Below are 19,754 nucleotides of genomic sequence, written 5' to 3'. Positions count from 1 at the left end.
ATCATCACCGAAGTGTTAGCTGATAGGGTGGGTATGGTACTTGATAGGACTATTTCTAGGGCTGTAATCGGTTTTATTCGGTTCGGTTATTAACAAAACCAAACACCGAACTGAAATTTTCGGTTTTAAAATTTCTCAAGCTAATATCGAATTGTAAACCGTCGGTTTATAAAAACCCAAAACGCCGGTTTTTTGGTTTGGTTAAGTTAAACATCAGTTTTCAAAATTTTAAATTATGACAGACTTTTAGCCATTGGCCTCCATGGGCCTGTAGCCCACATCCAAAACATGGGCCTAGCTTGTAAAGTTGAAGGCTGAAGAGGAGGGGGGGGGGGGGTGGAGTTGGTATTTATAGGAAGGGAAACTAATTCCCTTCCCATGTGCAATCGATGTGGGATGAGAACCATCGAGTGTGAGCCATTTAGAGGTAGTGTTTCGAGATCCTAGAGCAGTGACGAGAGCTACGGAGTGAAGAAAGAGGAGGAAGAGGAGTGCGTAGAGGCCATGCATTGCCGGAGAATTAGTTCCTTGAGGACAGCCGAGAACTTTGCTACTTTCGGCGAGTTCCTATAGATTTGCGAGTGTTCGACTTTTGGAGCCTCAGAGGCCAAAGCCTTGATGCTCGTGCTAGGTAGTGAGCATCTCTCGTCATGTCTCTTTCTTTCGCCACCTCTATATCTGAGTCACCTTCAGTGGCCTCGGTTTATTGCTTCCAGTCCATTCCCCCTCTCTCTCTATCATAAAAGCATAAGAGACGATTTCTCTTAATTTCATGCTCACCAACACCGACATGGATGCTTGCCAAAATTGGTTCGCCTTCTCTCTTTCCAACCACCAGCAGATCCCCTCTGCAAATTCCTCTCACCTACGCCTCTTCCAACCCTTCCACGCTACACATCCGCGTTAGTTTTATTTTGCCTTCCTATAATACATCTCTCTCTCTCTCTCTCTCTCTAGATAACAATATGATACTCTTTATTTTTTTGTTACTGTAGACAATATTATTACAATGCCTGAAGAAAAGGAACAAGATGTTGCTTTGGGTGCAAGTGCAACTGATCTATCTATTCTCTCCGGTGGTCCAAGTCTTAAACTCGAGGACTTTCTTGGTGGCTGTGGTGGTGCAACCGCATCTGGTGGACCACTTGGTCATTTTCTCAGCGAAACTTCGGTGACTGCGTCCGAAACGAAGATATATGACTCTGAGCTGAAGGCCATAGCCGCAAGATTCTTGTGTGGGTTCTTCAATGAGCAAAAGCTTTCTGCTTTGAATATTAGTATTACATAAAATTATACAATTATAATTTATTAATTTGGTTTTCGGTTTGGTTTTGTACCAAAATCGGAATTGTAACTGCAAATTGAAAGACTGAACCGAGATGTGTTTCGGTCTGGTTTTTGATTTTTTCGTAATTTTTGTACATCTCTAACTATTTCTAAGGCTTAAAATGCGTTTGTGGGGGTAGGCAAATTGTGGATGCCATTTTGATTTCTAATGTGGTTGTGGAGGATATTTGTATAAGGAAGAAAAAGGGTATCATCTTTAAGTTGGATTTTGAGAAAGCTTATGATAGAGTGAACTGGAAGTTCTTGGATAAGATCTTTGTGAGGAAGGGTTTTGGAGAGAGATGGCGATGTTAGATTAGAGGTTGTTTGCTTAATGTGAGCTATTCGGTTTTAGTAACCGGTGAGTCTAAGTTTTGGTTTAAGGCTACAAGGGTGATTAGGCAAGGTGACCCTCTTTCCCTGGTTTTGTTTGTTTAAGTGGCTGATTCTTTGAGTAGGATGGTGGATGGGGTGACGCATGGAGGTATAGTGAAAGGCTTGGAAGTGGGGAGAGAGGGGGGGTTCAAGGTCTAGCACCTTTAGTTTGTTGCTGATACTATCTTTTTTCTAGAGCGTCACAAATCATCCTTTAAGAATATTTTGAGTCTTTCACGTTTTTGAGAAGGATTTTGGGCCTTAGATTAATATGGGTAAGAACGGTATCACAACTCTCAATATGGCTGTGGAGAATGTTAGGGAGTTTTTTGTGGACGTGGGTGTAGTGTTTTGGATTGGCTGTTGTCCTATCTTGGGGTTCCTTTGGGGGGTAACCCTAGATCTACTAACTTTTCAGATCTTGTTGTAGAAAAGGGTTTCTAAGAGATTGGATGGGTGGAAGAGTGCTCTTTTTTCTCTTAGTGGTAGAATTACTCTTATCTAGGCATGTCTCTAGTATTTTTTTTTTGGTAGGGGTTGTTAATAAGATTGAGAAGATTGTAAGGGATTTTTGTGGTCAGGGTTAGGGGGTAGTAGTGATCTTTTGGTTAGTTGGGGAGTGGTGGGTAGGTCTAAATAGGTGGGTAGTTTGGGTATTGGAAATCTAGTGTCTAGAAACACAGCCCTTTTGGCTAAATGGCTTTGTTGGTTTCGCTAGAGAGCTCCTCTCTGTGGCATTGGGTTGTTAGAAGTAAGTATGGTTTAGAAGAGAATGGGTGGGATGCTAATTTGAGATTTAGATGTTCTTCGGAGAGTCTGTGGAAAGCTATCTCTTAGAGTTAACCCCTCTTTCATTCCCTATGTTAAATTCCTGGTGGGTTGGAGGTAGTAAAATCTGGTATTGGAAAGATCCTTGGTTGAGGAATGTAGTTTTGTCCATCTCCTTTCCACGCCTTTTTTGCCTAAGCTTAGGCCAGGATGAGTCCATTTATTCTTTGTTGTTCATCCAGGTGGTCCGTTGCCTTCGTGGTATTTCTACTTCCGTAGACCATTAAATGATAGGGAGCTGGGGGAGCTATCATCTTTGCTAGTCTTTTTGAATTAATTGTCGTTTTTATTTAGAGGTGGATAGGCGGTCTTGGTCTTTGGATCCCTCAAGGGTTTATCCGTGCAAATCTTTTTATGATTTTTTGAATAGGTCGAATTTTTCTTTTCCTCTCTATAGTTCTATTTGCAAGGCCAAAGTGTGCTTTAAAATTAAGGCTTTTGTCTGGTTGGTTGCGCTTGATAGAATTAATACCAGTAACTTGCTGCAAGTTAGGAGACCTTTAAAGTCTATATCTCTGGGCATATGTGTTCTCTGCTTTAATTGTTAGGAATCATCATCACATTTGTTCATTTTTAGGAATCATCATCGCATTTGTTCATTCATTGTGACTATGCTTGGAGTGTTTGGAATAAGTTATTTGGTATTTTAGGGGAATGTTGGGTGAGCTCAAAGACAATGGAGGATTTTTTGCTGTGACTTTTGCTGGATTTGGCAGGAAAAAGAAAAGGGAAGCACTTTGGAAATGTGCCATTTTTTTTTTTTTCCAGTTTTTTGGGGGCTGTGGATAGAGTGTAATGCCCGCTTTCCTAGGGAAGAAATCGGCTCAGTTGCTGGTTTTGGCGAAGATACATTATTTGGCTTCTCTTTGGTGTGTGGGACAAGGGAATTTTAAGGGTGCGAGCTTTTCTGATATTCAGCCCGATTGGTGATATGTGTTGGAGTGTTAGTTCGTGATGGTTTTTCCTCTTTTGTTCTTTAGTTTGTGGGTTTTTCTTTTGTGTTTTTTATCTGAATTTTTCAGACTATGTTAAGGAGTGTCATATTCTTTTAGCTGTATATTCTTTTTTGTATTAATGAATTCTTTGTTTATTATCAAAGAAACAAAAAAAAAAAATCCTTGGAGAATTTTTTTTGATAAACAAGGAAATTTATTAGAAAAGAACAGAATGTACGTCAAAAGAAAAACTGGAAAAGAAAATAAAAAATACTGGGAGCATAATAAATCCTCCTCGTACAACAATAACTAAAAATTACACTAGAATATCATCATAATTTGAAAGCCAGACTCAATTAAGTAGAGCCAACTAGTCCCACAGTATGTCTTCTAAAGAAACATGATGAAAACAACCATTAGCCGACACCCAAAGTGATGCAAGATTAACCACTTTACTACAAGCTAAATTATTAGCTGTGGGCCTATGGTCATCCCTTTGAAAATTTTGGCGTTTCTCTCAAACCAAACATACCAAAAAACAGCCATAAGAGTGCATCTACACAAGGCTTTCCTATCCTATCCCCTTTTCCAAACCTTGTAAATGTGATGGAGCAAAAAGCCTTCAAAGTGGGTGGACAAATCCAGTCTTCACGACGTATACCAAATAATTTATTCGAGAAAACTCATGTAAAAGGGCAATGAAGAAACAAGTGTGGGCAAGCCTCCCCATTCCTTAAACGAAGGACACGCACATTTAGTGATAGGGCTTTATTAGGCTTTCTATTTTGAAGCACATCAGTAGTATTCATTCTATCAAGTGCCGAAGTCCAAATAAAAAGCTTTTATTTAGGCTTTTTCTCAGAGAATCAAGAAACTAATTCACAACACTTGTTGCGAAAGATATATCTGGCCACGTGACTAACAGATAATTTAGGGTCTGTTTGGTGTCATTGCTGTTTTCTGTTTTCTATTTCTCCACAGTGAAAAAATAGGTTATAAAAATGCGTCTGTTTCTGCTATTAGTTTACTTTTTTTGTTGCCGGTTTTCTATTGTTTGCCAAAAAATTGAAAACCAGATTTTATTTTTTTCAGTTGTTTTAGCAACCTGTTGTCAGAAATTTTAATGTCCAGAAATATTTTTTTTGGATTAAATTATTCATTTTCTACACTTAAATTAAAATCCAATTTAAATGATCATATGAATTTAAATATAATTAAAAGAAATATATACATAAATTTTAAAATATAATAATAAAGCCAGTTACAAAATACTTTTACTATTTTTCAATTGTCATGTCCAATAATTTTTTTTATTGTAAAGTAAAATTTGAAAGTAGAACAATTAATTAAAATAATTATAATAAATTTTATTTTTATTGTAGTAATTTTGTAATGTCTATTATTTTGTAATTTTATTATTTTAATAATATTTTTATAATATTTTGATTTTAAGATGAAAATGAGCATTTTTTAATGAAGTTTTTAATTTGCATTATCTTTACAAATGTTAACCAAACAGGTTACTGCTTTCTAGTTTTTAGTTTTTGTTTCTAGTTTTTTGTTTTCGTTTTTCTAATTTTTGGCAATGATACCATACGTCCCCTCAGCTTTCCAACAAGTCTCTAGTATCATCCAAGGTTGGGCAAAAAATAATCCATATCTTTAATAAAATCTATACTAATAACATGTTGCAGATTAGAAGACCTTTGAAGGCATTATCTCCAGTATTTGAGTTCTGAAAGGGAACCTCACCTATTTTACATTGTGGCTATGCTTGGAGAATCTGGAGTAAATTATTTGGTGTGATGGGAAAATCTTAGGTTTGCTTGGCATGGTGGAGGAATTGTTGTTTATTTCTTTTGAGGGGTTTGGTAGAAGGGAGGAGAGGGTTGCACTTTAGAAATGTGGTATTTTTGCAGTGTTGTGGGGATTATGGTTGGAGCATAACACACAATTATTTTAAGGGTAAAAATTGAATGGGCAGCTTGGAGGAATCTTCTTCTCTAAATATTATTTTTTTCTAGTTTTTTTTTTTGTTTTATTATTATTTTTTTGGATTAATCAAGAATTTTGGTGGGAGAAGTCTTCTCCTCCTTTTTGTAAATTCTCCTCTTATTAATGAACTCTATTCTTTTAATAAAAGCAAAAAAAAATCACCCATATCTAACACTAGCTTAGTGTTAGGATCCATAGGTTCCTCAATGGGTTTGGATCCCAACATCCTAGTCTTATTTGAAAAGTCAAGAAATTTCCCATACAAGATCTCGATACTTCTATATCCAAGAAGTACTTAAATGGTTCCAAATCCTTGGTCTGAAACTTAGTTTGCAGGAAATGCTTCAAGTTCTAGATATGTTGATCATCGTCACCATTAATCATGATATCATCCACATAAACAATAAGTAGAACCTATCTGGATGGTGTATGACTATGAAATATATAATGATCTACTACATACTGTCAAAGGCCAAACTCAAGTGGTACATCACCGAATCAACCAAACCATGCCCTGGGAGACTGCTTTAAACCATATAATGACTTCTTGAGCTAGAGCACTAAGTTTGAATCCCCCCATGAGCAATAAACCTAGGTGATTGCTGTTAGTAGGATACACAACAAACTTACCATATGTAGAAATCCGGAGTACCTTCGAATATCTTGGAGTAATTTATTGAAGTATATGTTCTATATTATTGAGAGAGATTTATTTGGGAGATTATTTCCATATTTAGATCCTCCGATTGTATTATAAATATTGTATATTGGTCTGTACAAAATAATTCAAGAAATACGGAAATTTCATTCTGTTTTCACCATAAATTGTTCTACATTTATTTAGGAAACAAATCTGTCGAACCTACCATAAATTGTTGTATAGTTATTTAGGAAACAAATCTGTAGATATCATTCTAGAATTAGGGGTCAATGCTTAATGTTAGGAGATGTTGTAATTAGGATGCTTAATGTTAGGAGATGCTGTAATTAGGAGATATTGTAATTTAGGAATATATGCCATTGCTGTAATTAGGGGATACTGTAATTAAGGGATATATTATAATTAGGGAAAATGACTTCTATATAAGAAAAAGACCACTCGATTGAGGGTCATCGAGCAAATCTGACATGGTATCAGAGCCACTCTCTGAATCAACCTTGTCTTTGGTCCAATTTTCGTGGTTCTAGGCTTTGGTTTTCTGGTTTCTTGGGTGTGGGTTCTGGTTTGCAGTTTTTTTTGTGAATTTCGAGAGATTCTAGTTATGGCTAACAACACCAACTCAGAAGTCTTTCAAACTCGGTTTAGAGGGAAGAATTATGCTGCCTGGGAGTTTCAGTTTCATCTTTTTGTCATGGGAAAGGAGTTGTGGGGTCATGTTGGTGGGAGTGATCCAGCACGTGCCGATCCTATGAAGTTGGTTCAATGGAAGGTGAAATATGCTCGCCTGATGACTTGGATTCTTGGGTCTGTTGATCCACTGCTTATACTCATTTAAGGCCTTACAAGACGGCTGAATTGATGTGGGAGTACTTGAAAAGGTCTATCATCAAGATCATTCTGCCTGGCGATTTCAGTTGGAAACAGATCTTGCTGCCTATTCCCAAGGTACACTCTTCTGTTCAGGAATATTTCTGTGGTTTTCAGAATCTTTCGGCTGAGTTTTCTGATATTGTGTATGCCAACATGGCGGCTGTGTCTCTCTCTGCTGATCAAGCAGTCCATGAAGCTAGCAAAAGAGACCAGTTTTTAATGAAACTAAGGCCAGAATTCAAGTCTATTCGCTCCAACCTGATGCACAGGGATCCTTCACCATCTCTTGACGTTTGTTTTGGAGCACTTCTTCAAGAGGAACAATGTCTTACTTACTCAATCTTCGCTTCCGCATGAGAATGCTGTTGCATACGCTGCTCAAGGCAAGGGGAGGGGCCGAGACATGCGTACGGTTCAGTGCTATAGTTGCTAAGATTATGGGCATATTACTGCCCATTGTGCTAAAAAGTTCTGCAGCTACTGTAAACAGAAGGGGCACACAATCAAAGAATGCCCAACACGTCCTCAAAACCGACCTGTGAATGCTTATCATGCTACTGCTACTGGCCACACTTCTGATGGGGTAACCAGCACTCAAAATCTCGCTCCAGTGTCACCTTCCACTGCTGCTACACCTGCCCTTACACCAGAAATGGTGCAGCATATAATTGCATCGGCATTTTCTGCTTTAGGGCTGCAAGGTAAGGGTACTATACCCTCTCAATCTTGGCTTGTTGATTCTGCTGCATCCCATCACATGACCAGTTTTCCTGATATGCTTTCTACTAGTCTTATCTCAGTTGGACAATTACTGGATGATAATTATAATGTTCAGTTTTCTTGTGATGGTTGTCATGTGCAGGATCTGGTGTCAGGGAGGACAATAGCGAAGGGGCCTAGAGTTGGGAGACTGTTTCCATTATACTTTTCCATTCCTAGTATCATTTCTTTGGCTTGTACTACAGTTTCCAATAAATGTGAAGTATGGCACAAACGTTTAGGCCATTGAAACAGTGTTGTTTTATCTCATTTGCTGAATTCTGGTTTGTTGGGAAAAAAAATATTCTTCTTTGCCTCATGCTTTGTCTTTTGATTGTTCTACATGTAAAATCGGAATAAGTAAGATTCTTCCCTTCCCTTCTTCCGGGAGTAGGCCAAAGAATTGCTTTGACCTAGTTCATAGTGATGTATGGGGCATTACTCCTGTTATTTCTCATGCTCATTATAAATATTTTGTGACATTCATAGATGACTATAGTCGGTATACTTGGGTATATTTTCTGCGCTGTAAGTCTGAAGTCCTTGCTGTTTTCAAATCGTTTCTAGCATATGTTGAGACTCAATTTACCACTAGCTTTAGGACTTTACGATCTGATTCTGGTGGAGAATATATGTCTCATGAATTTCTTGAGTTTCTTCGTCACATAGGAATTGTTTCTCACCACTTGTGTCCTTATACGCCTCAACAGAATGGTGTGGCTGAGCGCAAAAATCAACTTTTTTTACATGTTGCTAGGACCTTGTTACATGCGTCTTCTGTTCCTCGTAAATTTTGGGTTGAAGCTTTAGCTACAGCAGTATATTTGATTAATAGGTTGCCTTATAAAGTGCTAAGGTTTGACTCTCCATACTATTGTCTGCATAAACAACACCCTAGATTTCTTGACTTACACCCTTTTGGCTGTGTCTGTTTTGTGCATCTACCTTTGCATCAACATCACAAACTCTCTGCGCAATCTGTGAAATGTGCCTTTATGGGATAACTTATCGCAAAAAGGATTTGTGTGCTATGATTCTTCCTCCAATAAATTTCATATATCTTGTAATGTCGTTTTCTTTAAGCATCAATGTCTTTCCTACTTCTCTTACATCATCTCCTGCAGTTTCTGTTCTTCCTCACTTTGATGATTTGATATGCCCTCCTGAATGCTTCAAGCCTGGTTTTGTGTATGAATGCCGTCGGCCAACTCTATCCCTTCCTGAGTCTGATATGCCACCTGACCCTCATCCCGTTTTGCATCCTCCTCATTGATCTGGCTGTGCTTCTCATCCACCGGATAGGTATGGTTTCCCTCTTACCTCCTTCACGACTACCTTATCAACTGTGTCGATTCCTAATTCCTACTCACAAGTTAATAAACATGAGTGTTGGAGAAAGGCTATGCAGGAAGAACTTTGAGCTCTTCGAGAAAATCGGACTTGGGACAGGTCCCTTGTCCTTCTCATATCAAGCTAATTGGGTGTAAGTGGGTTTTTCCTGTGAAACTTCGGCCTGATGGGTCTATGGACCGTTATAAGGCTCGTTTCGTTGCTCTCGGTAACCACCAAGAGTATGGGGTTGACTATGAGGAGACCTTTGCTCCTGTCGCTAAAATGACCACTGTGCGTACTATTATTGCCATTGCAGCCTCTCAGGGATGGTCCTGTTGGAACAGAAGAATAGAAAAACAGAAAAAATAGAGAAAAAAAAATACTGAAAAATGCCTCTTTAATTTACTGACTTGATGAAGAAATTACATATATAAAAAGCTACAGTGCTGCAGCACTTTTTGCTGGATTCTTGAGATTCTTTTCTATTTTTTCACTATTTAAAATGACTGGGATAAGGCCACTATTTATAGGGAAGAGTACATGGGGAATAGATGGGAAATTTTAATATTCTAGGAACCGAACAACTCATTAAATAAACCTAAAAACAAGGCAAAGAATATGACAAGTTCCTAGACTAAATAACTCACTCCTGTGCTATTAATGGATGACAGCTCTATTCCACTTTGAAAAACTGACCAGAACTTTGAATAAGAATCACACTGGCTGCAACTTGCTGACTGAATAGTTTTATTGTTGAATGTTCTGCTGACTGTAAGCTGAGTTGTTTGCTGACTTTTCAACTAAATAACTGAATTAACTAACTTCAGTAGGTTCACGACTTTCTCACAAATTCCCCTCTAAATCTGTGAGTCCTAACATGTCTTTGAACTTCAAAAACTTCTCAGTAGTAATAGGTTTCAGTAGTAATAGGTTTTGTGAGCATGTCTGCTGGTTGTTCATTAGTGCTGATGAATTCTAGCTGAATTTCTTCCTTCTGCACAAGGTCACGAATAAAGTGATGTTTGACCTCAATATGCTTTGTCCTGGCATGAAAAACTGGGTTCTTAGTTAGAGCTATTGCTGACATATTATCACAATAAATGGTTGTAGGACCCTCTTGCTTCAGTCCTAAATCACTAAGTAATTTCCTCAGCCAAACTCCTTCACAAGCAGCCTCTGTTGCTGAAATATATTCTGCTTCTGCAGATGACAAGGCAACAGTGTTTTGCTTTCTTGAACACCATGAAATGGTGCTATTTCCAAGGCAGAAAATATATGCCGATGTGCTTTTTCGATCATCAACTGATCCAGCCCAATCACTGTCAGTGAAACCGGTCAAAACAAAATTTTTGCTGTACTTCAGTCCAAGTTTTAGTGTGCCTTTAAGGTATCTTAATACCCTTTTTGCCGCTGCATAATGAAGTACACTTGGACTGTGCATGAACCTAGACAACATAAGTCGTACAGTACTTCATATGAAATTTCTTCAAGATATTAGCTGCATACTTTTCTTGGGAAATGAAAATTTCCCTTCTTCCTTGCTTAACTTGCATCCCGAGGAAGTACTTCATGATCCCTAAGTCTGTCATCTCAATATTTTTCATCATTGAGTGCTTGAAATCAGCAAGTAAATGAAGATTGCTTCCAAAGTAAATTAGATCATCAACGTACAAGCAAACAATGATGAAATCAGTTTCTTTTTAAAAAAAATAAAGAGCTAGTTCATGAGCGCTTTTCTGAAATCCTGAATTCTGAAAATAAGAATCAATCTTATTGTTCCAAGCTTGTGGAGCTTGTTTGAGGCCATACAAAGCCTTGTTCAGTTTGTACACCTTTTCTTCATTGTCCTTCACTTCATATCCACTTGGCTGCTCAACATAAACTTCCTCATTCAGTTCTCCATTGAGAAATGCAGATTTAACATCCATTTGATACACATTTAACTCCAATTTGGCAGCTATTGCAAGTACAAGCCGAATTGTCTCAATTCTTGCAACCGGTGCAAAGGTCTCGTTGAAATCAACTCTAAGTTGTTGAGAATAACCTTTGGCAACCAATCTGGCCTTGTACTTTTGAATGGACCCATCCTCATTGTACTTGGTTTTGTAAACACACTTGAGACCAATAATGTCTTTGCCTTTAGGAGGATCCACAAGCTTCCATGTGTTGTTCTTTTCAATCACGTTCAGCTCTTCTTCCATGGCCTTTTTCCTTTTTTAATCCTTCACTGCATCTTCAAAATTCTATGGCTCACAAGAGAAAAGAGCAAATTCTGAATTTTCATTAGAAAAATAGTTTCTAAAATCACCATACCTCTCCGGAGGTCTTCTAACTCTTTTAGATCTTCTTAGGATGGGTGAAGAGGATGAAGTTCCTTCATTTTCTGAATTTTCAGATTTTGAACTAAGGTTCCCGGGTGCAATTTCAACTTCTGAAATTGCTGGATTCTGAGATTCAGTAGCTGATTTAGGTCTTGTTGCTTTAGTTGGTACAAAATCAGGAATATTTGTTGAGTTCTGGCTGCTGGAAGTCCACTGCAATACTCCCCTTTCGTCAAAGATGACATCTCTTGCCACTGTTAGCTTGTGATTAACAGGATTCAGCAGCCGGTAGCCCTATGATTCATCGTTGTACCCAATAAACAGAAGCTTTTCTCCCTTCTGATTAAACTTGTCCTTATTAGGAGCTTTGTTGAGTGAGTAGGCTAGACAACCAAACACTTTTAGATGGCTAACATTTGGTTTTCTCCCACTCCAAGCCTTATAGGGAGTTCTATTCTTATTGATTTTGTTGGTGACCTGTTTAAGATATAAACAATGGTATGTACAGCTTCAGCCCAAAGAGAATTAGGAAGTCCTTTACCTTTTAACATGCTCTGAGCCATTTCAACAATGGTCTGGTTCTTTCTTTTAGCAACTCCGTTCTACTGAGGGCTTCTACTCACTGTTAGTTGCCTTTGAATACCTTCCTTCTTGCAATAATTCCTGAACGGGTGGTATATGAATTCACCTCCTCGATCAGTTCTTAAGGTCTTCATTTTCAGCCCACTTTGCCCTTCAACAAGGGCTTTGAACACCAAAAATTTTGACAAGGCATCTGATTTTTGCTGAATAAAATACAACCATATCATTCTAGTAATATCATCAACAAAAAGGATGAAATACCTTTTGTTTCCAAGAGATGGTGTTCTTGTGGGACCAAATATATCCGCATGAACAAGCTCCAAAGGAGCTTTGGCCCTCCAAGAAGTTTTGGGGAAAGGAAGGTGGTGCATCTTCCTGTAAATACAGCCTTCACAAACTCCTTCAATTTGATTTATTTGGGGAAGACCACGAACCATATCCTTTTGCTTGAGAAACTGCAGTCCCTTATGATTTTGATGCCCATATCTGAGATGCTATAGTTGAGATTCGTTTGAAATTTCACTCTTCAAAGCCACTGGACTTGTGTAGTTGATGGGGAGTGGAAAAACCTTGTTTCGAGTCATCTTAACTTTAGCCATTAGTGAGTTCTTCTTCTTGTCTATGATTCTGCATTTATTTCCCTCGAAATGGACTTGATATCCTTTTTGACTTAACTGAGCAAGACTTGGGACATAAAGAACATCATGGATGAATTTTTGCTCACCTGATCTGGACTGCATTGCTATTACACCTTTTCCTTCAACTTTTACAAATTTCTTATGACCATGAATAACAGAATCTGAAGCATTTTCATCAGTTTTAACAAATAACTCACGGTTACCTGTCATATGACTGCTGCAGCCACTGTCAAAGTACCAAACCTTGTCGTTGCTTTCAGCATTCAGACAAGTGAGAAACACTTGCTCTTCATCATTTTCCTTACTGAAATTTGCTTCTGAACTTTCATTCTTCTTGTGCCAACAATGTCGGTCTGAATGGTTTGGAATGCGACACCTTTTACACCTTAAATAGCATTCAGCTGATGTGTGATTTGACTTTTTGCATATGCAATTCTGTCCTTGATTGTTGGACCTTTGAGGCTGAAAATTCCCGCCTCTGCCACGGCCTCTTCCACGACCACGGGACTGATTATTTTGGCCTCTTTGAGACTGGTCTTGTTGTTGAAAATTTCCCTTCCTCTCTTGATTTTTCTAGTTCAAATTGAGCTTTGATTGAAAAGCCTGCTCCAAGGGCTGACCTGAAGATCTTTTAATTCTTTCCTCATGTGATTCTAAAGAACCATGGAGGTCAAGCATGGTCATAATTGAGAGGTCTTTTGATTCTTCAATTGCTGCAGCTACATGATCAAATTTTGGTGGTAAACTTCTGAGAATTTTTTTAACAATCTTTTTTTCTTCTATCCGATCACCATAAGCTCTGATTTGGTTGACTATTTTAGCAACCTTGGAGAAAAAGATCTTTGATGCTTTCAGAATCTTTCATTGCCAAGCAATCAAAGTTCTTCCAAAAGAAATTGTAGTTGGATCGAGACTACTTTATTGTTTCCTTGAAATTCCTTCCGCAGTGTTTCCCATGCGTCTTTAGGCTTTTGAATGTCAAAGATGCAGGGATTGATGGTCTTGCTAATCCCTTGTTGAAGATAACTCATAGCAAGAGCATTATTTTTGATTTTTTCTTTGTTCTGGGCAGATCTTTGTGATGAGGTTGCTCTGCTTGTGTTTGTAGAGGATGTATTATCATTTGCTGAAGTTGAATCATCATACCCTTCTTCAATAATCTCCCGTAAGTCTCGTGCAATGAAGAAAATTTTCATTTGATCAGCCCAGTACCCATAATTTTCTCCTTCGAAGATGGGTACTTGGTTTTGAGAATAATTGAACATAGTTCCAGCAGAGGAAGAAGTGCTGGACGACATAGCTCTGATACCAAATTTTGTTGGAACAGAAGAATAGAAAAGCAGAAAAAACAGAGAAGAAAAAATAATGAAAAATGCCTCTTTAATTTACTGACTTGATGAAGATATTACATATATAAAAAGCTACAGTGCTGTAGAACTTTTTGCTGGATTTTTGAGATTCTTTTCTATTTTTTCACTACTTAAAATGACTAGGATAAGGCCACTATTTATAGGGAAGAGTACATGAGGAATAGATGGGAAATTTTAATATTGTAGGAACTTAACAACTCATTAAATAAACCTAGAAACAAGGCAAAGAATATGACAAGTTCCTAGACTAAATAACTCACTCTTGTGCTATTAGTGGATGACAACTGTATTCCACTTTGAAAAACTGAACAGAACTTTGAATAAAAATCACACTGGCTGCAACTTGCTGACTGAATAATTTTATTGCTGAGTTCTGCTGACTATAAGCTGAGTTGTTTGCGGACTTTTCAACTAAATAACTGAATTAACTAACTTCAGTAGGTTCACGATTTTTTACAGGTCCCTTTGCTAGATGGATGTGAAGAACGCATTTCTTCACGATGATTTATAGGAAGATGTTTACATGACACCTCCTCCTTGCCTCTGCTTGTCGTCGACGTCAAATGTGTGTAAGCTGAGGCGCTCTTTGTATGGTTTGAAATAGGCTCCCCGGGCATGGTTTGATAAGTTCTAGGCTAGCTTACTTTGGTTTTCTTTCATCCAAAGCCAGTATGATTCCTCATTGTTTCTTTGTATGACTTCTGTAGGTATCGTTTTTCTTCTAGTTTATGTTGACGACATTGTCATCACTAGGAAAAATTCTTTTCTCATTGATTAGCTCAAGCAGCATCTTCACGATTCAATCCATATGAAGGATCTTGGTCCTTTTCGGTATTTCTTTGGTTTGGAAGTTCAATCTGATTCATCTAGTGTTTTCCTTCATTAGCATAAATACACGGAAGGACTTGATTTCCTTGTCTAGTTTACAGTACTCCTCTTCAGTGGATACCCCTTTGGAAGTGATTGTCAAGTATTGATGTGAGGAGGGAGATCTCCTTCCTGATCCCATGGTGTTTCATAGTTAGTTGGTAGTCTCAGTTATCTCACTATTACACAGTCTGACATCTCCTTTGCTGCCCAACAAGTCAGTCAATTTATGCAGTCTCCTCGTCACCTTCATCTTGCCGCGGTCCGCCGAATTATTCGATATCTCAGGGGTTCCTCTCACTGTCACTTGTTCTTCTCTATTGGTACTCCTCTTCGCCTTGTGGATTTTAGTGATGCTGACTGGGAAGGATGTCCTGATACTCTTCGGTCTGTCACCGGGTGATGTATGTTTCTCGGTGATTTCTTTATCTCTTGAAATAGTAAGAAACAGGATCGTGTTTCCAAATATTCGACCAAGTCAGAGTACCGTACCATGTCGACAGCCTACTCGGAGATTGTGTGGCTCCGTGGCTTACTTGCTGAAATAGGTTTTCGTCAGTTTACTTACACTCCTCTTCATGCTGATAATACGAGTGCTATTCAGATTGCTACAAATCCTGTCTATCACGAGCGTAGCAAACATATCGAGGTGGGTTGCCATTCTTTTCGGGAAGCTATCAATACTCGGGTTAGCTCTCTTCCATATGTCTCAAGCGACCTACAGATAGTGGACATCTTCACCAAAGCTATGACAAGACCAAGTCATCAGTTTCTTGTTGGCAAAATTGATGCTTCTTGATCGACCAACATCAATTTGAGGGGGGATGTTAGTAGGATAGAAAACAAACTTACCATAAATTGATCTACATTTATTTAGTTAACAAATCTGTCAAACCTACCATAAATTGTTGTATAGTTATTTAGGAAACAAATTTGTAAATATCTTTCTTGAATTAGGGGTCAATTCTTAATGTTAGGAGATGTTGTTATTAGGATGCTTAACGTTAGGGGATGCTGTAATTAGGATGCTTAATGTTAGGAGATTTTGTAATTAGGAGATATTGTAATTAAGGGATATATACCATTGCTGTAATTAGGGGATACTGTAATTAAGGGATATATTGTAATTAGGGAAAATGACTTCTATATTAGAAAATGACCACTCGATTGAGGGTCATCGAGCAGATCTGACAATTGCTCCATATGGACCTCCTCCTGAAGATCACCATGTAGGAAAGCATTCGTCACATCTAATTGGTGTGGTGGCAGTGATCGTTGGTGGCTAAAAAGATGAAGAAATGTGCTGAAGCAAGTTTGGCGACATAGGAGAATGTTTCTAAATAGTCAAAACCATGCACTAAGTATATCCCTTAGCAACAAGGCGGGCCTTCAATTGAGCCACAAAACCATTTGGATCGACCTTCACGATGTACACCCAACGACAACCGTCCATAGAATTATTAGAAGGAAGAGGTACCAACTCCCTTGTATTCTTGCCCTGTAGCGCATACATCTCTTTTATCATTGCATTCCTCTACCCAAAATGGGGTAGGGCTTTAGAAATAGAATTTGGAAGAGCATAAAAAGACAGATACTGACAAAATAGTAGTACGAGGGTGAAAGAAATAATAACAAAAAAAATTAGAGATCGAATGTTGGGTACAAGTGCACTTACCTTTTTGAACAACAGTAGGATGATCAACCACTTGGGAAATAGGATCATTTAATGAGGGAACTAGAGGCATAGAAGTGGAAGCTGAAGGAGGCTCTCCCTTTTGAGTTCTTGTATGTATAGTTGAAAATTGGGATGATCCAAGCATGGAGGACTCAAGCTGGATGAAGATGTAGGATGATTGGCGGAGAAAATAGGATCTGGATGGCTAGGCAAAAGAAGGGACTCATTGTGGTCAACATAACTCAAGAAATCATAATAGTACGGTGTAAACTCAAAAAAGTGACACCAGCAGAGACAAAGAATCGATGCAAAGCAGGGTTATAACATCAAATATTGTTTTCATGTAGAAAAATGCATTTGATAGCACAAGGGTCTAACTTTTCTTTTCCTAGATTTAATTGATGAATGAAGGACACACATTCGAATATTTGAGGAGGAAGGGAGGATAATGGAATCGCAGGGAAGATAATTGAATATGGGATTTTACCACCGAGGACAAAAGATGGCATTTTATTGATAAGAGAGCAAATGGTGAGCACAATTTCACTCCAAAATGATTTGGGGACATTTATTTGATATAATAGGGTTTGTGTTACTTCAAATCCAACTAGTGTAAGGGCCAATCAAAGTTAATTTCAAATGAGATCAATACACAAACATAATTTAGTTGAGCCACATGAGAGAATGTCTCAAAATAATCAATATCATATGTTTGAGTGTACCCCTTGTCTACCAATCGAGCCTTAAGTCATTCAGTAGAGCTGTTAGGAAGATATTTTATGGTGTAGAACTGATAACATCTAGTCCACTCCTTACCAGGAGGAAGATCCACCAAGTCCCATGTCTCTTGAGTGGTCTAGGCATCCATTTCTATATCCATTGCATTCTTCCACCAAGGGTTAGTAAGTGCTTCAACATGGGAGGAAGGGATACAAATGAAGGAAATAGACAGGGCAAAAGAATGTATAGAACATGGAAGGTGAAGAATTAAAACATAATTAGCAATAGGACAAGCAACTAAAGATTGTGAAGGTGAAGAACTAAAACATAATTGGCAATAAGATGAGCAGCTAAGGATTGTTGAGCACCTCTTTAAGTACCTTTTTGATGAGCAATGGCAAATCCAAGTGATGCTGAGATGGATATTTAGAACTAGAAGTCGAAACAGTGATGGGCAAAGGTGGCGCTTGCTTGGTGGTAGGTTATCTATGCTTGCTTTCCATTGTTTATAAACCCTTAATTGTTTCTCTAGATTAGTAACTAGTTGTTTTGGAAGAGGGTCAGAAGATTTCTATAGAGGGATTATGGTACAAATAGAAGGATCAACACAAAAGGGAGGATCATAAATCATTGATAATAAAAAATGAATTCATTCAAAGGTGACCTAACACTAGAGAAATAAGGTGCTTCCTTAAGAAAGGTGTCATGGGCCCGCCCTAGCATATTTCGTATAAGTGTGGGGATCATGAAATTTATATCTTTTTTTTTAGTCCTTGAGTACCTAACAAAGTAACGTTTATTAGCACAATGAGAGAACTTTCTTTGACCAATATGTGGAATATGAACAAAATATGGTCACCCAAAGATGTGAGCTGCAATAGAGAACATGGATGTTTTCAGATACACTTTGGAGAAGGGAATTTGTCCCCTTAGAAGACTTGACGTCTTCTTGTTGAGTAGAAAATAGGTTGTAAGGAGAGCATCAGTTCAAAAGGGTTTTGGAACTTGCATATGAAGGAGTAAAGTCCGTGCTATGTTAAGTCAATTTCTATTTTTTTTGTTCAGGTACTCCATTCTTTTGGGGGGCATACTAATGTTTGATGAATGGTCGCCTTGGCTGAGCAAAAAGACTGTAGCTCATTGTGAAAAATTTCAAGTGGATCATCAAATTGTAAAATTTGAATACCAATGCCAAATTGAGTTTTTATTTCCAAGTAGAATTGAGTAAATACATTAAAAAATTTAGACCTATCTTTTAACAAATAGATCTAGGTGATACAAGAAAAACCATCCACAAAGGACTCAAAATATTGATGATCAATTAAATTCTTGCCTCTATATTGACCCCAAATATCTAAAGGAATAAGAGGAAACAATGATTTAATATAAAGTTGGACTCTACATGGAAAAAATGCTTTCCTAATTGACATGCGGAACACTTAAAACAAGAAAAAAACATGATCATAGAAAAGGCTTGTTGTAGTTTTTGAAGGGATGGATGATCTAAACAATTGTGCCACTCATCAAGAAAACAACATGAGTAAAAATTGAGGAAACTATATGGCAATAATGGAATCCACCATGACCACTATTGAAATAGTGCAAGCCATCCTTCTCAAGCCTTCCACCATATCTCTTATTTGTCTAAAGATCCTAAATAACATAAATGAGAAGGAAAATTAATAGAACAATTATGTGACTTAGTTAATTAACTGACTAATTGCAGGTTGAAGGGGAATTTAGGCACATATTTCACAGATGAAAGAGGAATAGAAGTAATTGAAAGAGTATCGCTAGAATTAGAAATTGACGTAATTGAACCATCAAGACGAGTAACCTTAAGAGTGTAAAGTGATGGGGTTGAAGGACTTAAGAAAATTAGGACCACCTGTCATATGGGTGGAGGCACAAGGATCTATAACCCAAGGTGAGGATGAAGAGGTAGGAAGCCTAGTTGTATCTGAATGTGCCAACATAGCACTAGATGTAGAAAACCAAGTTTGGAGTGTTTGAACCATACGAAAAAGATTGAACTCTTCTTGGGACACGGTAGGTGATTGATTCAACTCCTTAATGGAGTGGCTAGGTGCATTTGAAGTTTCAAATGTAGATTTGTCCTTGGCAAGAGATTTATTTGCCCAAGTTGGTTTCCCAAGGAGATCCAACTATGATCAATGGTATGATTTTCCTTGCCACAACGTGTGTGTTGATCTAGTTAGACACCCAAGAGGCGTGGGGGGGGGGGGGTTGAATTGGGTATTTTCAAACTTAAAATCGATTTAAATATGTAATTGCAATTATGAAATTAGTTTGAGCTCATTCAGGCAAGTAATCAAGATAAATTAAATAAGAGTTCTAGAATAGTGATTAAAACAAGTATGGTTTGAACCAATTGATGATTTAAAGCAATTAGAACAAGAAAAAGATAGTGGCACACAAGGTTTAAAGTGGTTCGATCACCTGATCTACGTCCACTCCTCAAACCAACTTGTTTGAGTAT

At 37.9% G+C, this 19,754-nt stretch overlaps 1 protein-coding gene across 4 annotated transcripts in view; it reads left to right on the top strand.

Moving 5' to 3' along the window:
* LOC131158198 (ABC transporter C family member 13) overlaps positions 1 to 19,754 on the top strand; it is a 230,507-nt gene that overhangs the window by 18,664 nt on the left and 192,089 nt on the right. The window lies entirely within an intron of this gene.

The sequence above is a fragment of the Malania oleifera genome, chromosome 6 (genome assembly GCF_029873635.1).
Source record: "Malania oleifera isolate guangnan ecotype guangnan chromosome 6, ASM2987363v1, whole genome shotgun sequence".
NCBI lineage: Eukaryota > Viridiplantae > Streptophyta > Magnoliopsida > Santalales > Ximeniaceae > Malania > Malania oleifera.
This window is presented reverse-complemented; position numbering and strand designations above follow the sequence as displayed.